We start from the raw sequence: 17,861 nt of genomic DNA, 5'->3' as shown, positions 1-17,861 counted from the left end.
TCATCTTGCATTCGCATTGTATGTTTTGGTGTGTTTTCAGGTGCAAAAGGAGCTTAAAAGGGCTCTACTCGATCCATTCACTCGATCCAAGCAGCTACAGAAGAGGCATCATCCTACTCGACCTCTCTACTCGATCCAGGATGCTACAAAGGAGGCTGCAGTTTACTCGACCCTCCTACTCAATCAAGGCAACCTCAGATGAAGCAGCAAATTCAACTACTCGACCCTCCTACTCGATCCATTACTCGATCCATTTACTCGACCAAGGGTGACCATCTCTACAACACTTGTTGAGATATCAAAGCGTCTTCGGATCCTCCTCATTCCCCACTCAACCATACATCTGAGCATACAGATAGGAGAGGATGAAGCATCTACTCGACCAATTGATCACTCGGAGCATAGACACAAAGGCGCAGACTTTGCAGCACCCTCTTTACTCGATCCCCAAGGTCGAGTATTCGCCCAAACCGCCTCAAGTCTCCTGTCTTCTAGTGAATCTAGGGTTTCCAACATTTTAGTATAAATAGATCATTTGGGGTTTGTCCAAAAGATCTAGACTTTATCTTTCAGTTTTTCTTTGTGTTTATGAATCTTGAAACTTAAATTACTCTTAATCTATTTCGTTTTTGCATTTAGTTGTTTTAGTAAAGTTGTTTAGCTTGTTTAGATCTACATTTTGGTATGATTTTAGTAATTTCTGGGTTTGTGTTCTTGAGAATGTTGCTTGAATAGTGATTAGGGTTCTTGAGGATGGATTAAATTAGGGTAATCTCTAGGTTAGTTAGGTGGTTAGTGTTTAGGTTTATACCCTTCTGGATTCGCTTGGCCCCTATGCGGTTTTTGCTGGCTAATGTGGAGATTCGATCATAGACGTCCAGCGTCTAAAATAACGCCCTGCTCTGCTATGTTTCATCAACGAGAGTTGAGATTAGGAAGTGGTAGAGTTATGGGGGTCTCTGTCACGAGAGTGGATTGACCTGGTTTTTGAATCTATCGTCATGGGTATCTACCTTTCGCCTATTAGCCATTTGATGAACCCTAGAGTTACCCTTATCAATGAAACTATCCTTAGAACTTCTATTAGATCGATTTTCATCCCCTGTTGATTGCATTTTTATTTACCTGTCATTTGCATCCTCTATTTTCATCCCCTGTTGATTGCATTTTAATTCTTAATTTTCTCACCTGTTGGTTCTACTCGACCCAATGATCGAGTAGGGCTTTTAAAGTTCTCATTTTTACTTGTTTGAATCCTGACCTAGGATTGTTACTAGAAACCCACCATCATTATAACCTGGCTTGACTTAGTCGTTTTTGTACATATCTTGATTGCTAGCAATACAGTGGACTGGATTGACACCCTCTATAACTGCATCGACATGTTTGTGTTTTAGAGGAATTGAACTGAACACACACTCTTCAGTATAAGCAGACTTGAAAAACCTGCTTATCAGTTGGTTCAAGTTCTTGAGAGTACAAACGAGTGATTGAGAGTTGTGAGAGAAACGTTTAATCGAAGATCGGAGTTGTAACAGATTGGTATCAGAGCCTGGTTATAGGCAAAACTCCATCGATGGCGATGTCAACGAAGGTAGAGATCAAGACCTTTAATGGCAATCGTGACTTCTCTCTTTGGAAGATAAGAATCGAACCTCAACTTGGTGTTCTTAGATCAAAGCCTGCATTATCGGATTTCACTTTAACCAAGTCAATTCTGGTGGTAAAGAGCGAGACGAAAGAATCAGAATCTGAAGACGATGAAACATTGTCAAAGAAAACTGAAAAAGTTCCAGATCCGATTAAGTTTGAGCAGTCAGATCAAGCAAAGAACTTCATCATAAATCACATCACTGATACAGTTCTTCTTAAGGTTCAACATTGTGTTACTGCTGCAGAACTTTGGGCAACATTAAATAAGTTGTTCATGGAATCATCGTTACCTAATCGGATCTATACTCAACTAAGGCTTTACTCATTCAAGATGGTTGATAATTTGAGTATTGATCAAAACACTGATGAATTCTTGAGGATTGTTGCAGAATTAGGTAGCCTGCATATTCAAGTAGGCGAAGAAGTTCAAGCAATCATGATTCTTAACTCGCTACCTCCAAGCTATATTCAATTGAAGCATACTCTGAAGTATGGCAACAAGACTCTCTCAGTTCAAGACGTGGTGTCATCTGCAAAATCACTTGAACGTGAACTGTCTGAGCAAAAGGAAACAATTAGAGCACCTGGATCAACGGCTCTCTACACTGTTGAAAGAGGCAGATCTCATACCAAGAACACTCAGGGTCAAGGAAAGGGACATGGCAGGTCAAACTCTAAGAGTCGTCTAACTTGCTTGTTCTGCAAGAAAGAAGGACATGTCAAGAAAGATTGCTATGCTAGAAAGAGAAAGCTTGAGAATGAAGGAAAAGGAGAAGTAGGTGTGATTACTGAAAAATTGGTATATTCAGAAGCATTGAGTATGTATGACCAGGAAGCAAAGGACAAGTGGGTTATAGATTCTGGATGTACATACCACATGACATCTAGAATGGATTGGTTTTCAGAGTTTAATGAGAATGAGACTACTATGATTTTGCTTGGTGATGATCACACAGTTAAGTTAAAGGAAAGTGGCTCTGTGAAAGTTAATACTCGTAGTGGATCCATCAGGGTATTGAAGAATGTCAGATTTGTACCGAATTTAAGAAGAAATCTAATTTCCACTGGTACTCTGGACAAGCTTGGTTACAAGCATGAAGGTGGAGATGGTAAAGTCAGATTTTACAAGGAAAACAAGACTGCTTTGCGAGGTGACTTAGTGAATGGATTGTATGTCTTGGATGGACACACTGTGGTTAATGAGAAGTGCAATGTTGAAGGGTCCAATGAGAAGATTGAGTTGTGGCATTGCAGACGTGGACATATGAGTTTGAATAACATGAAGATTTCAGCAGAAAAAGGACTGCTTGAAAAGAAACACATTAGGGACTTAAGCTTCTGTGAGAACTATGTTATGGGAAAGTCTAAGAAGCTGAGTTTTAATGTTGGGAAGCACATCACAGAGGAGGTTTTAGGATATATTCATGCTGACTTATGGGGTTCACCAAATGTTACTCCTTCACTGTCAGGAAAACATTATTTCCTCTCCATCATAGATGATAAGTCCAGAAAAGTTTGGCTAATGTTTCGGAAAACAAAGGATGAGACATTTGAAAGGTTCTGTGAATGGAAAGAGCTTGTTGAGAATCAAGTAAACAAGAAGGTCAAGATACTGCAAACTGATAATGGTCTTGAGTTCTACAACCTCAAGTTTGATGAGTTTTGCAAGCAGAATGGTATTGAGAGGCATAGAACGTGTACCTACACTCCTCAACAAAACGGTGTTACTGAAAGAATGAATAGAACCTTAATGGAAAAGGTAAGGTGCTTGTTGAATGAGTCAGGTCTTGAAGAAGTTTTTTGGGCTGAAGCAGCTGCTACTGCAGCTTACCTGGTGAATAAATCACCTGCTTCTGCTGTATATCACAATGTCCCTGAGGATTTGTGGCTTGACAAGAAGCCAGGATACAAACATCTGAGAAGATTCGGGTGCATATCATATGTACATTTGGATCTAGGGAAACTAAAACTGCGGGCACTAAAAGGAGTTTTCTTGGGGTATCCACAAGGTACTAAAGGGTACAAGGTGTGGTTATTGGATGAAGAGAAGTGTGTCATCAGTCGGAACATAGTGTTTAACGAAAGTCAGGAGTACAAGGATATAAGGGAGAGCAGTGAACAGCCTGTGAAAGACATAAGTGACTCAAAAGGTTACAATGAGTTTCAGGTTTCAGTTAAAGAACATGGAGAGTGTTATAAAACAGGTGGAGTTACTATAGAAGAGATTGACCAAGAGTCTGATTCAGAGAACACAGTAACTCAAGAACCACTCATTACAAGTATTGATCTCAGTAACTATTAGTTAGCTAGAGACAGAGAAAGAAGAGCACCAAACCCACCTCAGAAGTTGGCCGACTATACTCATTTTGCTTTTGCATTGGTTATGGCTGAAGAAATTGAGTCAGAAGAACCCCAATGCTACCATGATGCAAAGAAAGACAAACATTGGATCAAGTGAAATGGAGGAATGAAAGAAAAAATTGATTCATTACTCAAGAATGGAACATGGGAGATAGTTGGCAGGCCTAAAGAGCAAAAAGTGATTAGCTGCAGGTGGATGTATAAATTGAAGGTATTTCAGGAGTCGAAGCTCAGAGGTATAAGGCTCGGTTAGTAGCCAGAGGGTTTACACAACATAAAGGAATTGATTATGAGGAAGTGTTTACTCCAGTGGTCAAACACATTTCAATCAGGATTCTCATGTCAACTGTTGTGAAAGATGATATGGAGCTGGAACAGATGGATGTTAAAACAACATTTCTGCATGGAGAGCTTGACCAAGTACTCTACATGGAACAACCTGAAGGATTTGAAGTAAATCCAGAGAAAGATAAGGTATGTTTACTAAAGAAATCACTATATGGCTTGAAACAGGCACCAAGGCAGTGGAACAAGAAGTTTCATGCTTTCATGATGAGTCTACAGTTTGCTCGAAGTGAACATGATTCATGCGTGTATGTGAAAGAAGTTAACTCTGGTGAGTTTGTTTATCTTCTACTGTATGTGGATGATATGTTGTTAGCTGCTAAGAGTAAGTCAGAAATTAGCAAGCTTAAGGAAGCTCTCAGTCTGAATTTTGAAATAAAAGATATGGGAGCAGCTAGCAAAATACTCGTAATTGATATTATCAGGAACATGAAGGAGGGTACTCTTCGTTTATCTCAGACGAGATATGTTGATAAGGTGATACAGAGATTAGAATGGCAGATGCTAAGGTAGTGAGTACTCCAATGGGAGCTCATTTCAAGTTAATATCAATCATTGATGAGATTGGAAGTCTGGATCCTGAAGTGTTTCCTTATTCAAGTGCAGTGTGTAGTGTGATGTATGCCATGATTGGAACTAGACCGGATGTTGCTTATGCCATGGGTTTAGTGAGCAGGTTCATGAGTCGACCTGGTGAGATGCACTGGGAAGCAGTAAAGTGGATATTAAGGTACTTAAAGGGCTTAAGAGATTTGAACTTGGTGTTTACTAAAGGAGCTAATCTTGAAGTACAAGGCTATTGTGACTCTGATCATGCTGCAGACCTAGACAGAAGAAGGTCGATCAGTGGATATGTTTTCACAGTTGGAGGTAATACTGTGAGCTGGAAATCAAGTTTACAGCATGTTGTAGCTCTGTCTTCTACACATGCTGAGTTTATTGCCCTTACTGAAGCTGTAAAGGAAGCAATTTGGATTAGAGGGTCGCTAGAAGACATGGGATTGCAGCCAAAGCCTGCAATTGTGTGGTGTGACTCGCAGTCAGCTATTTGTTTGTCAAAGAACAATGCCTTCCATGATAGAACGAAGCATGTGGAAGTCAAGTTCTACTTCATCAGAGACATCATAGAAGCTGGTGAGGTAAAGGTCAGGAAAATTCACACGTCTATGAATCCTGCAGATATGCTCACAAAGTGCATACCAGTAAAGAAGTTTGAGGATGCTTTAGACATTCTAAAGCTACTCAGGTAAGACTCTTAAGTCTTGTTGCCGAAGGTTAAATTCATGAAGTGCAGTTCACTAGGAGATGATGAAAAGTAGAATCAAGGTGGAGTGTTGTGGGATTCGGTTCTGATTCAACTTTAGCATTCGGTTTAATGCTTGGTTATTGAGGATTGAAGATCGGTTTACAGAAGTCGATTGAATCACATTGGAAGCTGGTTAAATGAAATACTCTTTTCGCGAGAGAGGGTTTCATTATGTTGACTCTATATAAAGTCTTCTTCTTCTTCTTCATTGTATTCATTCGAAAGTGAGAGTTTGTTATTCTGTTGTAACAGAAAGCTGAGAGACTCCATTGTTGTGAGCTCGAGCTTGAGACTTGTTCATCTCTTGATTTTCGTGGATTGCCAAATTGATTCGACCCCAGACGTAGACGTGATCACATCGATCCGTTGAACTGGGTAACAAATCACTTGTGTGCTCTGTTTTCTTTCTCTTTTAGTTGGTTCAAGTTCTTGAGAGTACAAACGAGTGATCAAGAGTTGTGAGAGAAACGTTTAATCGAAGATCAGAGTTGTAACATCTGTTTAATCTTTTTTCAAATCTATAATTAATGATGTAGGTCAAACTGTCGTAAGACCACTCTCTCAAATAAGAGATCGATTGTGGTATTTAAGGGTTGAATTCCACAAAGCTCTCGGATAACACAATAGATTAAGATTTTGAATTAAGCTAAACAAAAGATAAGAAAATAAAAACAAAGCAAAGTAAGCAAATAACAGATGATGGGGGTTGTAACAATCAAGATGAAGAATCCTACAGATAACCGAGCAAGGGAGCAACCTACTAAATCATCTAAATCCCTAATGAGAAACCCTAACCCTAACAAGAAAGCTACTCAAACATGATCATAGAACACAAATCATAGTCTGAATAAAAAATCAATAGTCAACATATCAAGAAAAAGAGTAAGAAAGATCTTCTCTAAAGGGAGTCTCCACAAGGTTTTGCTCCTAGGGAACAAAAGAGATAAGGAGATTAGCCTCTCCAAGCTTAAGTCTGAAAAATAACCTTTATATATATATATGACCTAAAACGTGATGGGCCTTCTTTAAAAATAAGGGTCGAATTTAGAAATCTTTAAAACTTCAATAAGTTGCATCTTTGAATTGCCGTCAGGTATTGGTGTCGCTCGACACCAGGGGTGGTGTCGTTCGACACCTATGCGATTTTTAGTCTTCAGATTTCTTGATGCAGCATAACTTCTCTGTTTTACTCCAGAACGCTCCATTATCTCCAAATGCATCCCAAACATGTAAAGAACTGAAAAGGACTAGAAAAGACTCTAGAAATAACTAATAGACTCTAAAACTTATACCTAAATCAAATGCATCCCCTAAACTTAGCTTTTCTTTGCCCTCAAGCAAAACACAAAAGCCGAACCCGTGGAAGAGGTTTGAAAACACAGGAACTCCCAACATTCTCTAGTCTATTGCCATGATCATACTAACCAAATCCATATGCCTAGTAGTTCTAATCAAATCCTAACCAACATGTACTTCTCTACAAGCTTACAACATTCTAGATTCCATACCTAAGTTCCACCACTATATCCACCAGATTTTCATCGTTGGGTCTCATCAAGCAAGCTAATATTCAAGAACCTTCTAGACTCATTCATGTACTATACCATAATAAATCGACCATTCTTTATATATTTTTTTTGGTATTTTTTCTATCCCCTAGACTTATTCTTTCTGAAGAGTAAACAAAGGGGAACTCGAATACCGGATTGACACCCTCGACATATTTACATCCTTTGTAATTGATTATTCTTAATAATGTACAATAATGGGGTCATGGGAAACATTCTTACCCTTATACACTACCGAAAATCATATCAATCTCTTGTTTTGTTTTTTTTAATAAGGGGAAAAAAGCCTAAAAAATTATGGTTTATTTTTTATTTGGCCGTTTAATACCTATAGTTTTAAAATTGGAATAAAAATATCTAAATTATTTTCTGTTACCTTTTAAATTCATGATCTTTTAAATTTTGGTAATTTAGAACCTGCGACTTAACATCTGTTACTGGACGTTACGGAAGTCGTTGACGGTGTTAAATTTAATACTTTGAATTTACTTATATATATACAATTAGTTATGAGTACATTACGAATATATTTTCTTGGTCTAGTGGTAACCTGGGTTTAGTTTAACCCTATGTTAACGGGTTCGACGCAACTTACAGCCTATTTAGTTTTTTTTTTTTTTTTTTTTTTTTTCCTTTTTAAATTTCATTTCATCTTCTTCACCTTTCTACAATTGATCCCACCACTACTTTTTCCTCCTCAATTCCTTCACTCCCCCAACGATCTCCACCATTAAACCAAAATCCCTAACTCTCTGTTTATCCTACCTCCCATCAATCACATATCTCTCCATCACCACCAATAACATAAATGATGAGAATTGAATTGAAAAAAATAAAATCAATTACAGTAAAAGAGGTGAAAACCCGAACAAGATTGGGATTGTATTCAGGTTGAAGATGAGGAGAGGCTTATAGAGATTATCAAGCAAGCGTCAAAGGTATGGTTTTAGGACCAATCATCGAAGGGATTGCGTCTCAAAGATCTATGAGCAAAACCCCAGATGAAATTGGACCAAGTTAAAAAAATAAAAAATAAGTAGCAGGTGGACTCGAACCCAGAAATCAAGAATAAATTGATTTGGGTGTTACCACCAGACCAAAGCAATATCAGCAAAATACTTCGTAAACATATTGTATATATATATATGTAAACATGTAGGGTCAATATTTAACGCCGTTAACGACTTCCGTAACGCCTAATAACAGATGTTCGAAATTACCAAAATTTAAAAGATCATGAATTTAAAAGGCAACCAAAAAAAAATATAAGTATTTTAATTCCAATTTTAAAACTACAGGTATTAAACGGCCAAATAAGAAGTAAACCGCGATTTTTTAGGCTTTTTTCCCTTTTAATAAGGGGAGAGTAATACTTTTCTTTTTCACATTGGTCTCAATAGCAAGTATGAACAAGGAGTCAAGTTCTATGAACACTAACCGTTTTGATGAGGTAAAAGGAAGAGCAGTGAGATTAGCTCCAGCCTTAATGGATTGTGTTGGGAACCAGGATATCCTCAAGTCTGTTGGTTTGCAATCTGGATTTTCCAATAATCGGATTGAGTCGAACCTGCAGCATTAATCAACCAGCAATAAACTAAAGAATAGAAATCATAATTCCAAACAAAATTTTGACTCAATAAAACGACTCAAAAAAAAATAAGAATAAGAATAAGACACGTAAAGAAAAATGTAGTTAGTAAGCGACTCCCCCAAACTTAAACGTCACTGTCCCTAGTAACATTCAAATCCGGAGTAAGCGAAATAAACAAAAGAAAAACAAAAAATAAAAGAAAAATAAAAATAAAAATCATACCAGTGGGTTGCCTCCCACTAAACGCTTAGTTTCAGTCATTAGCATGATTTTGCAGGATTTCTATAATCATGTGGTTCAGAAGGTGGTATTAAATACCGTGGAGAAAAACCTCTCATCATCCATGCTGGTGTATAAGCTGTTAGCGCATGAGGTCTATCTAGGAAGAGAGGAGCATCAGCAGGGTGGGACTCAGGTATGGGAGGAACACTCCTTTTTCCTGCACAATCATCAAAAGAACGAAAAAGCGCTCGACGAGAAACTCGTAGCTTGCATAACCATAAAACAGTTTTTATAAATTTTAAACTCTTATTGATGACATATGGAGGTTTAAGAGGAGGAGATTGGTTCCTTGGCCGTTTAGGAGGTGGATGAAGGAGTAGAGGTATAGTGGGTGACATGACAGTAGTTCCTAGACTTTTAGCAGTGATTCGAGCTTGAAAAGTACCTATATTAAATGATTTTGTCTCAACCAGTGATGGGTGTCGTGATGGGTGTCGATCGACACTCGTGGTGGTGTTGGTCGACACTCGTGCTACAACTCGTCTTCCCTTAGCATGTCGATAATTTAGCTCTGAAATATGTTCTGAGACGACAATTGTCTTCCTTATGTCTCCTTGATTCTGTGGAGCCTTGCAGCGCTCCTCCTGAATCTCTTGTGTATACTGTTGAGGCATAAGACAAGGAATTTCAGGTGTGTAGACTAGTTCAGCAACAGGTGGAAAGTCAAGGCTGATTGGTGCAATCAGCGTCCATGTCAAGCGGCATTAGGTGAGTGTCGGTCGACACTACTATCTGGTATTGATCCTGCTCTGTCAATCTCATTTGATTATTTTCTGTCGAAAGTCGACATTGGCACTGTTTGGTATTGGTGTCAATCGACACCCAAGTGGTGTCGGTCGACGCTATAAATGTGTGTCGAGCGATTCGAGAGATCAATGTCGAGCCTGGTCGATTTTGCTTCGTCACAACTTGATGTCTCGTATATATGTGATGGTGTCAATCGACACCATGGGTTAGTGTGGGTCAACACTGCCTCTACAACGTCAAATTCGTCACTCTCCTCAACATTCAGGAACTCATCTTCACTTTCCATCAAAGCAACATGCCAATAAGGCGTGAGTCTGTATTCAGTCCATCTAGGGATAGGTCTCTCTAAGATCTTCTTCTGACCTTCCAGAATCTGTTCGGGCATTGATTCTATCTTGCTTCTTGGTTCGGGTGGAGGGGGGGCTTGGTAAGAAGCAAGATCGTAGTTTCTTGTGAAGCTGAAACTACTGCTTTTCTGGAAAGGTTGCTGGAACTGAGACTTCTGAGTGTAGTTAGGTTGAACATTCCCATAGACACCTTTATAGCCTCGTTGGTGTTTAAATCTCTGATTCTGATAACCTCTTCCACCAAAATAATTGACATCTTCCACAAATAGAATCCAGCAATCTTACTCTCGTTCATGTTCTTTGGTTGTTTCCTCTGCTGCGATTAGACAAACACATGAAACACACAAGAAAAAGAAATGAGAAAGACTAAGTAAATAAAAAGAATAACAAAAACAAAAGCTACGACAAATTTCTAATCCTAATCTAATGGTGAATCGTAGAGAACTTCGGCAACGGCGCCAAATTAGATGTAGGTCAAATTGCCTTAAGACCACTCTCTCAAATAAGAAATCGATTGTAGTACTTAAGGGTCAAATTCCACAAACCTCTTGGATCACACAATAGACTATGGTTTTAGTCTTCAAATTTCCTTTTGCAACATAAGTTCTCTGTTTTCCTCCGGAATGCTCCATTATCTCCAAATGCATTCCAAACATGTAAAGACCTGAAAAAGACTAGATAGACTCTAGAAATAACAAATAGACTCTAAAACCTATACCTGAATCATAGCTAAAACCGGTAAAAATAGGGATATATCAATTAACCTTAAAGAATTCATTTAAGCTCTGACGGTGATCTAATACAATAATGTAATAATTCTAAAAGTGGTGATGTAATCATTGAAAAAAAAGAATTTATAAGTCTGGTGTTGTTGAGGTATGTCTATCTGGTGCGTATGAGAAGCATGATCCATTTGACTAGAACTTGATGATAAATAATAGGTGTGCCCAAAAAGGATCCATTACCTTTGTTCTTTCATAATCATGTTCGAGTAGTTTTCTTGTTAGAGTTAGGGTTTCTCATTAGGGTTATAGATGATTTAGTAGATGCCCACTTTTTTGGTTATTTGTAGGATTCGTCATCTTTGGTTATTCTTAATGCTAGTTTTAGATTGGCCACCTAGAACTTGATCTTAAATTATATATATGCCCAAAAAGGTATCTATTATCAGAACTACTATTTGATGAGCCGAGTTTATAGGTGTGTAAACCCGATTAGCATGCATGTTTAGGATTAGGGATTTGCCAAGCTAACGCTGAGAATCTTTAGATTTATTCATAGGGAGTAGTGCCAAGTTAATGCTGGGATATTCTATAATAGTGGTTTGAGATTAAGAACGGTTCGATAACATCCTAGCAACTATTAGATCTACTAATCATCTATTTTCTGATAATACCCTAAGCCTACCATTTTTATTATCTTATTTTAGAACCCCATAATTTGCTATTGCTTGTTGCTTTCTTTAATTATCTTACCTTTGTTAAGCTTGATCTCGATACTTATGCCTATTGTGTGAACAAAAGAGCTTTGTGTAATTCGATCCTTAACAACTAACGACGATCTCTTTATTTGAGGGAGTAAGCTTAAGGTCAATTTGATCCATATCATCTTCGTATAAAATGACGTACTAAATAATGGTTGGTAGTAGTGAAAGTCTATCCAAGAAGAATACTTGAAGAAATCATCACACAACAAGCAGCAATACAGGAAGATAACAACGATCTTCAAAATTCCGCGATAGTCATTGCATTGAATGTAAGTTCACTAATTTTACCTGGAGGAAATCTTGAAGACATTCAAAATTGTTATCTAATGAAAGCTAGGTTGTTATCTAATGAAAGCTAGGTTGTTATCGAACCATTCTTAAACTCAAACTCTAATTATAGAATAACCGGTGGTGTTCCGCGAAACTCCATATATCTATAGCCAAGATCAACCGGAGAAGCCGAGAAATTATCAACCTAAATATGCATTCTTAACGAGTTCGATTGTTCACTTTAGTAGATAGGCCGATTCTTATTACACATCTATAAACCTGGCTCATCAAATAATAGATCCAACTACAGATACCTATGGCGGGCATATCTATTGTCTGGATTCAAGATGTAGTTAATTACTCTAGATCTAGCATCAAGCATAATTAAAGATGAAGAATTCTATAGATAACCTAGCAAAGGGGGCAATCTACTAAACCATATGAATCCCTAATGAGAAACCCTATTCCTAACAAGCAGATTACTCAGACATATTGATTGAAGCAAACAACATAATTGAGTATGAAAACATAAACACAACAAATAGATTAAGGGAAAGAAGGGATCTCTTCACTGTATTAAGATCTGAATCAATCTCTGAAAACACTCGATGAATAGCTTATGTCTCTCAGTAATAGGGTTTGCAAAAAGCTTGATAAGAACTTGATAGAAACTTGATAGAAACTCGATAATCAAAACTTACGTCTAAACAATGTATATAAACACTATAAAACGTCTACGGACTAATAATGTAAATAGGGAAGTCTTCTGGGGCAAATTTCCTCTTATGTAAACTTGAAAGCGTCTAAGACTTTGCTTGACCAAAACTAGTGTCGATCGACACCAGAAGTGTGTCGATCGACACTCCTCTTAATCTGGAACTGAAAATCCTCCTTATCTTCCTTTTCCTTAGCTTTTGCTCCAAAAATGTCTCCTTATCTCCATTGTTGTCCCAATACATAGAATACTTGAAAAGACACTAAAAAGATTCAAGAAATAACATAAAAACTCAAAATCATATACCTAAAACATAGATAAAATCAGTGAAAATAGGGATATATCATTGGCCAACACATTTGTGGTCTAAAAGAAGAACGGGAAAGATAGGGTGTGCATTGACTTCACAGATCTCAATAAAGCATGCCCAAAGGACAGCTTCCCACTTTCGCATGTAGATCAGCTCGTAGAGTCCAACGCTGGGAACGAGTTTTTGACATTCATGGATGCCTTCTCGGGTTATAATAAAATTATGATGAGCCCCGAGGACCAGGAATAAACCTCATTCATCTTAAATAGAGGTATTTATTGTTACAAAGTGATGCCTTTTGGTCTCAAAATGTAGGACCAACGTATTAACGATTGGTGAACAAGATATTCCACAAGCATCTCGGGAAAACGATGGAAGTATACATAAACGATATGTTGGTCAAATCATTGAAGAAGGAAGACCACATTCAGCATTTAGAAGAATGTTTTGAAATTCTCAATCAATACCAGGTGAAGCTGAATCCGGCAAAGTGTACTTTCGGAGTTCCTTCTGGGAATTCCTTGGTTACATCGTGACTAAGAGGGGAATTGAAGCCAATCCAAACCAAATCAATGCTTATATATCCCTATTTTTACAGGTTTTAACTATGTTTTAGGTATAGGTTTTAGAGTCTATTTGTTATTTCTAGAGTCTTTTCTAGTTCTTTTTCAGGTCTTTACATGTTTTGGATTCATTTGGAGATAATGGAGAATTCTAATGGAAAACAGAGAATTAATGCTGCAGAAGAAATCTGAAGACTAAAAAATCATGTAGGTGTCGAACGACACCACCCCTGGTGTCGAGCGACACCAATACCCGACGGCAGTTTGAAGAAATAACTTATTGAAGTTTTGAAGATTTGCAAATTCAGCCCTGAACTTTCCCTTATTTCTAAAGAAGGCCCATCACGTTTTAGGTCACATATATATAGATTTTAAGGTCATTGTTTAGACCTAAGTTTTGTTTTGATTGAGAGAGACTGTTTTTGAGAGAAGAATCCAACCCCTGTAGAGAGGATTCTAGACTCCTTTTACTGTTCTTCTTATTATTCAATGCAATCTATTCAGACTTTGATTTGTGTTTCTTTAATCATGTTTGAGTAATCACCTTGTTGGGTTTAGGGATTCTTAATAGGGATTTAGATGGATTGGTAGATCGAAAACCCCTTAGGATTATTCTTAGAGTTCTTCATCTTGATTGTTCTTAGTGCTAATTTTAAATTGATCACCTAGAACTTGATATTAGACAATAGGTATACCCGCCATAGGTACTTGTTATCAGAACTATCATAGATGAGGCTAGGTATTTAAGAAAGAACAGGTAGGCTCATAGAAGGGCTGTGGTTAGATACAAGGTGAACTAATCAAACTTGATAATAATGCATGCTTTAGTATAAGATTTCCTGGCTTCTCTAGTTATCTTAGCTCTAGGCATAGAGAGTTTTGCGGAATGCCACTAGTTATTCTAAAATCATAGTTTGAGTTCGGGAACGGTGCGATAACAATCCTAATATTAGCTAGATCTACAATTTAACTATTTTCCCAGACAATTCCTTAGACCCCACGCTTTAATCTCCTACATCTACAACTCATTTTATTTGCTTTATTGTCTTTTACTTTATTCTATTTGTCTAGCTTAATTTAAATCATCATAAGTCTATTGTGTAAACATCGAGAGCTCAGTGAAATCCGATCCTTAAGTGCTAACGAGGATCTCTTATTTGAGGGAGCAAGCTGAAGGCAATTTGAGCTATATCAATTTGGCGCCGTTGCCAAAGTTCTCTTTGCTTCACCATTAGACTATGTGTTGATTTAAGTCTAGACTTTTCTTTTCTTTCATTACTAATTCAATTTTTCTTTTCTTTCTTTTGTTTCTTGTGTTTCAGGGGCTTTAGGAACTGATTCACGACAATGGTAGAACTTGACAGTAGTGTCGATCGACATCACCTGGGTGTCGATCGACACCATCCGCATACTGAACTAGACACGATAGGAGATTTCAACAGGGCTGACTTATTCTACTCCATTCGTTCAGCAATTCAATCCCCCCCTCCCCCCGCCTTTGAAAGGACCAATTTTGAGCTGCAACCTTGTTACTTCGATCTTGTTTCTCGAGAAAAATTCAGAGGTACTGATAACACGGCTTTTAAGCCCGTTTTAGCTATTTTTTTTTTATGTTTCAGAGAGCATTTGGTGCCATTCTAGAGCCAATAAGAGGAGAAACATGTATTCTAGGTGCCAAGAAGGTTTTAAGAGTTTTGAAGCTAAAAGTATCAAAAGACGATCATTCCAGTGCTTTGGAAGTTTAGCATCTGGCCAAGGTCTTCCCGGACTCGGCATGAAGATATTTGGGTAGAAGAGTCAAGATTCACGTCGAAGTCGAATCGAGGCAATCCATGAAGCCGTTTGGAAGATATGATCCAAAGAGTTAAGACATGTCAAGAACCGGCCGTTTAGAAATAATAAGTCCAAAACACATCCGACGATGAGACTTGAACCCAGGCAGCTCCGAGTAGCTCACCACCGACCATTAGGTCACGCGCAAGTCTTTCCCTTTTTGCGCCTCCGCCTTTAGGCTGTTGCCCTAAAGCCCACTTCTCGACGTTCTTACCTCTAAACCTAATTCTTGGGCCTCAAGTATAAATACTTGATCTAAGACCTAACCCTAGGGTGTGCCTTCATCACCAGCGAACCCTAGCCGTCGCCAAGAGCTGCCTCCTTTCCGCCGCACCTCTTGAAGCTTGAAAAACACCATCTCTCTCTCTCTCTTTCTCGTTTTTGTGTAAGACTCTTTAAGGTGGAGCTTTGCCTCTTGTATTCTACATTCAAAGAAGTAATCTCTAAAACCTTTTTAAGTTTTATTCATCTTTTATTTATGGTTTACTCAACCCAACTTTGGATTAGCTCCTTTGCCATGAGCGAGTAGATCTCTAGTTGGGTTTGAGGGGGTTTTCAAAGGGGAATTCATGGGGACTAATAGATCAAAGATCTAGGTTGGCGGTTTCTATGGCTTTGTTTGATCGTTTACGTTATTCCTTCTAGTTGAGTTTATTCTTAATGCTTGTATGTCCGGAACGCCACCTAGTACTCGCCTTTAGGTATTTCATTCTTTGGCAAAATCTCGTTTGAATGCTTGACCTAACTCAACTGAATAAAAAACTATAACCGTTGCATGCCCGTCGAGTGAAAGGGACTTATGAACTAGAACCGAATCTGAACCTAATGCTTTGATATTGTATTTTGAAACCATGTTAGCACCTACTAGCCGATAGGGCAACTGAGTACGCAATATACTAGTGATAAAAGCCGGTTTTCATTTAGTAGCCGTTAGGATTAGCTGGTCTTGATAGAGTTTCGTATGTTCGGGAATGTGGAAGTAAACAAACCTTGCCATGTTATCACCTAGTTTGAGATCTATGCCTTATTATTGAACCATGAACATCCGGAGAAACCCCCGATGACCTAACGCTTTTCTCTTATAGTTTATCGTTTAGTTTAGTTAGTAGTCTCTTAGTTTAGTTAGTCATAGCATACAAAAACCCCCTCTCTTTATTTTGGTCCTAGCTTCCCTCTCTTCTTAAGGATTTCTCTTAACTACTTCTCTCCTTGTGGATTCGATCCTAAAATACTACTCCGATATACTGTGCACTTGCAGTAGTCGTGTGGTCTTTCAGGTAAAAGTCTGAAGCTAAATAAAACACGCATCAGGTACTCGAGATGAATCACCTTTAGATCACTTAGAAGTATTCAAAGATATTGTTTCAAGCATCAAGGCAAAGGGTGTTCCAGCTGATTCTCTACTCTGCAAACTCTTTCTTTACTCTCTTGATGGAGACGCATCTATATGGCTAAAGCTGTTGAGGCCGAGATCTCTAACCACTTGGAAGGATACAAAGACCACTTTCATCAACTACTTTTATGATGACTCGATGTCTCAAGCGCTGCGAATCAAGATTTCTACATTTTCTCAAGAACCAACATAAGCTTTCCAAGGTGCTTGGTTTCGATTGAGGACCTACTAGAGAGATTGTCCGCATCATGGGTTCGCTGAAGGACAACTTCTAGGTATCTTCTTCCGAGGAATTGATTTTCATTACCAGAAAGTTTTGGATGCAGCGAGTAATGGGAATTTCTTGACTAAGAATCCAAATGAAGCAACATTGCTAAAAGAGAACATGGCCTACAGTGTTAGCATAAAGAGCAGAGATACTTAACGCAAAATGCTAGCTGAAACAATTAAAACCAAGAGAGTTGAACAAGAAGAGATCTGTTTTGCTAGCACATCGGGCTATGTAGAAACGAGTGACATCCATCATAGCCAAGCCCACCCACCACCCCCTTCACTGAGCAGATGGAAGTAATACTAGAATAGATCCTTACTCTTTACTCTGCAATGGATATACGCTTCAGTGCGATAGAGAGAAGAATTGATGCAGTAAGTGAATCAGTCACTGCAATTGAGGTAAAGTTTGCAAATCAGCAGCAACTCTTAGATAGTACACTTGCTAGAAGGAGAGAAGGTGTAACGACTGTGAACCGGAAAATCGGTTAGGATTTGTATTTAAATCGCCCGGTTCAATCGGTTGGGTTAATGAAAATCCTAGAGTGTGCTTATAAAAGAAGGAAACTCGAAATTAGGGTTTTAGTTAGCCACTTTTCGTTTTATAAAGGAGAAAAAAGAGAGAGAAGGAGAAGGACCAAAAACGTTAGGGTTTGAGAGAAAACAGTTTCGGCATATCAAATCGTTCTCAAAGGGAACAAAATTTGGTAGAGTTATTTCCAAGTCTTTTATCGTCATTCACCATTTTACAGAAGTGGATTTGGATTTAAATTCGTTGAGTTATTCTCAGTTACGTGAGACACGTTTGCTCAGACGCGAAT

The 17,861-nt window shown here is 38.2% G+C and overlaps 3 pseudogenes across 3 annotated transcripts; all 3 read left to right on the top strand.

The window, feature by feature from the left end:
- Window positions 1–1,570: 1,570 nt before the first annotated feature.
- AT4G08108 lies at window positions 1,571–5,612 on the top strand (annotated as a pseudogene; the record flags this gene model as incomplete). Its single annotated transcript has 1 exon — window positions 1,571–5,612.
- Window positions 5,613–12,875: 7,263 nt separating this feature from the next.
- AT4G08107 lies at window positions 12,876–13,570 on the top strand (annotated as a pseudogene; the record flags this gene model as incomplete). The annotated part of the gene is made up of 1 exon: window positions 12,876–13,570.
- Window positions 13,571–16,697: 3,127 nt separating this feature from the next.
- AT4G08106 lies at window positions 16,698–17,215 on the top strand (annotated as a pseudogene; the record flags this gene model as incomplete). The annotated part of the gene is made up of 1 exon: window positions 16,698–17,215.
- Window positions 17,216–17,861: the final 646 nt, after the last annotated feature.

Source organism: Arabidopsis thaliana, chromosome 4 (genome assembly GCF_000001735.4).
Source record: "Arabidopsis thaliana chromosome 4, partial sequence".
Lineage (NCBI taxonomy): Eukaryota > Viridiplantae > Streptophyta > Magnoliopsida > Brassicales > Brassicaceae > Arabidopsis > Arabidopsis thaliana.
This window is presented reverse-complemented; position numbering and strand designations above follow the sequence as displayed.